The sequence below is a fragment of the Takifugu rubripes genome, chromosome 11 (genome assembly GCF_901000725.2).
Source record: "Takifugu rubripes chromosome 11, fTakRub1.2, whole genome shotgun sequence".
NCBI lineage: Eukaryota > Metazoa > Chordata > Actinopteri > Tetraodontiformes > Tetraodontidae > Takifugu > Takifugu rubripes.
In genome coordinates, this window is record NC_042295.1 from 2,147,628 (window position 1) to 2,150,549 (window position 2,922).

The following is a 2,922-nucleotide window of genomic DNA, read 5'->3' on the forward strand; positions in this document are numbered from 1 at the left end:
GCAACACTTCCTGTTATATCTTTCAAAATAAGAGCTACACTCATTCGTGGTCGTATGAGTAGTTTTAGCTCGAGGCGAGGATCTGAGTGCTTCCGGTTATTTGTTTGCTAGCTTCTGCTAGCTTGACTGAAACCCACAGTCACTTCCGCACTGACGTCACGTGACCGCCGCACCACCCGGTGCGTTTTCATGGAATCTCGTAGCGTCATGATTAGGTCGTGGAGGAAATATAGTTCGGATCGAGTGTTTCACGTCGCACAATGACAAATCAAAGTTGTTGTGATTTCCCATTCCACTAATGTCAGACGTGCAGTGCAACTGTCGGCGTCAAAATGCCCGATTTCCCTTTATTTAATCGTACAATGAAAACTGAACAAGGAAGTGGGGAGCCGAAACCCTTCAGAGTAAAAGCTTCTTATTTGGAAGCGCTTTGGTTCCAGGGACCAATTTACCCCCAAAGAAATGAGTATAAACTTGACAAACCCACATTAACAGTTAAAATAATGATACAACGTCATCGTTGGACTGTTTCCTCACAACTGCAGGACTACAAGGATTTTCACAATAAGAGCACCGTGTTTGAGCTACAAAGCGACGATGTCAATGTCATAAGGTGAGTGTTTTAGTTGACCTCATTTATGGGTTTTATTGGGGTTTTTTTTAATTACATTTTGATTTTTACATTATCATTACAGTTAATTTGAAATCTGGCTACAATTATGAGAAGGCTGATAGGCTTATTTTCTCATTTCCAACAAACTACACAGTACGTGTTGAATATTTAATTCAAATGAAGAATCAATTTGGGAAAAGTATTAAGGTCAATCCAAAAAGTATGAGGGTAAGTAGATTCTCAAAATAATTAAGATTGAGATATTGTTTAATCAGTAATGCCACAAAAAGAGCAGAGAAGTGTGTCAGTAATTGTAAAAACTAAAATCTCTTACTTTATTTACAATAAGGTAAGAGATTATGTCATGACTCGTGCATTTTTTACAATCTATATCATTATATAAATTATCCTATGGGCTAGGATGAGTTTTAAGCCCACCAAGTCAAGGTCCATGGTACTGAAGAAGGGGAAAGTGGTGGACAGATTCCGATTCTCAATCTCAGGAACCATAATTCCATCAATCACGGAGCAACCAGTCAAGAGCCTGGGAAAGCTCTTTGACTCCAGCCTGAAGGACACTGCTGCTATCCAGAAGTCTACGGAAGAGCTTGGAGGGTGGCTCACTAAGGTGGACAAGTCTGGCCTGCCTGGTAGATTTAAAGCCTGGATCTACCAGCACTCCATCCTTCCCAGAGTCCTGTGGCCTCTCCTCGTGTATGCAGTCCCAGTAACAACAGTGGAATCCTTGGAAAGGAAGATCAGCAGCTTTCTGCGCAGATGGCTGGGTCTTCCTCGCAGCCTCAACAGCGCTGCACTGTACGGGACAAGTAACACCCTGCAGCTACCCTTCAGTGGGCTCACTGAAGAATTTAAGGTGGCACGCACAAGAGAAGCCCTACAGTACAGAGACTCCAGGGACTGCAAGGTGTCATCAGCCGGGATTGAGGTGAAGACAGGAAGGAAGTGGAAGGTAGAAAAGGCAGTGGAGGTGGCTGAGTCACGCCTAAGGCAAAAGGCACTGGTTGGGGCCGTGGCAACAGGAAGAACAGGCTTGGGCTACTTCCCAAACACCCAAGTCAGCCATGCCCGGGGCAAAGAGAGAAACCACCTACTTCAGGAGGAGGTCCGAGCAGGCGTGGAGGAAGAGCGAGTGGGTAGGGCAGTGGGACTCCGGCAGCAGGGGGCATGGACAAGGTGGGAGAGCGCGTTACAGCGCAAAGTTACCTGGGCAAACATCATGCAGTGGCGGCAGTCTACGATGCCCTCCCCAGCCCAGCAAACCTCCATGCGTGGGGAAAGAGTGAGACACCCACTTGTTCCCTTTGCTCCGGAAGAGGCTCCCTGGAACATCTCCTTAGCAGCTGCCCAAAGTCCCTGGCTGATGGTCGCTATCGCTGGCGCCACGACCAGGTACTCAAAGCAGTGGCTGAGAGCATAGCCTTGGCCATTAGCACCAGCAAACGCCATCATGCTCCGAAGAAGGCAATCTCCTTCATAAAAGCTGGAGAGAGACCTCGTGCAGGTCCACAGATAACAACGGGACTCCTCCACACAGCTACTGATTGGCAACTGCACGTTGACCTGGGAAAACAACTGCTATTCCCCCAGCACATCGCAACAACGTCTCTACGGCCAGACATGATCATCACCTCAGAGGCTTCGAAACACCTGATCATGCTGGAGCTTATAGTGCCCTGGGAAGAGCGGATTGAGGAAGCCAACGAAAGCAAACGTGCCAAGTATCAGGAGCTGGTGGAGGAGTGCAGGGGCAGGGGCTGGAGGACCTTCTACGAGCCCATAGAAGTTGGCTGTAGAGGCTTTGCAGGACGCTCCCTCTGCAAAGCCTTTGGCTGACTGGGAATCACAGGGACAGCCAAAAAGAGGGCCATTAAAGCTGCGAGTGAAGCTGCAGAGAAAGCCACGAGGTGGCTGTGGCTGAAAAAGGCAGATCCGTGGGTTGCTACTGGGACACAAGCCGGGTCTTGATCACCCCGGCTGGGTCGCCTGGGCGAGGGTGTATGATGTTGTGAGACCCGAAACACCCTATGAACCCAGGATACATCACTGATGATGTGTCCCAGTGCATCCAGGAGATGTATCTTTTAAGTGAAGTCTCCTGAAGGTTTGGAAACATTATCTAAATAATGTGTCTATTCAATGATTAGTAACTTTATCACAAACATTACCAATATATATGTAATCAGGAATTAACCGTGGATTAATATAGTTTCTACCTTTTAGAAGCAGACAGCTTAGCATTATCCATTACGTTATAAAGAGTTGGTTTTTGTGTTGCATGCATGTTGTGA

The 2,922-nt window shown here is 47.3% G+C and overlaps 1 pseudogene; it reads left to right on the forward strand.

Moving 5' to 3' along the window:
• The first annotated feature begins 815 nt into the window (after positions 1–815).
• LOC105418502 (uncharacterized) lies at positions 816–2,599 on the forward strand (annotated as a pseudogene).
• The last annotated feature ends 323 nt before the right edge of the window (positions 2,600–2,922 follow it).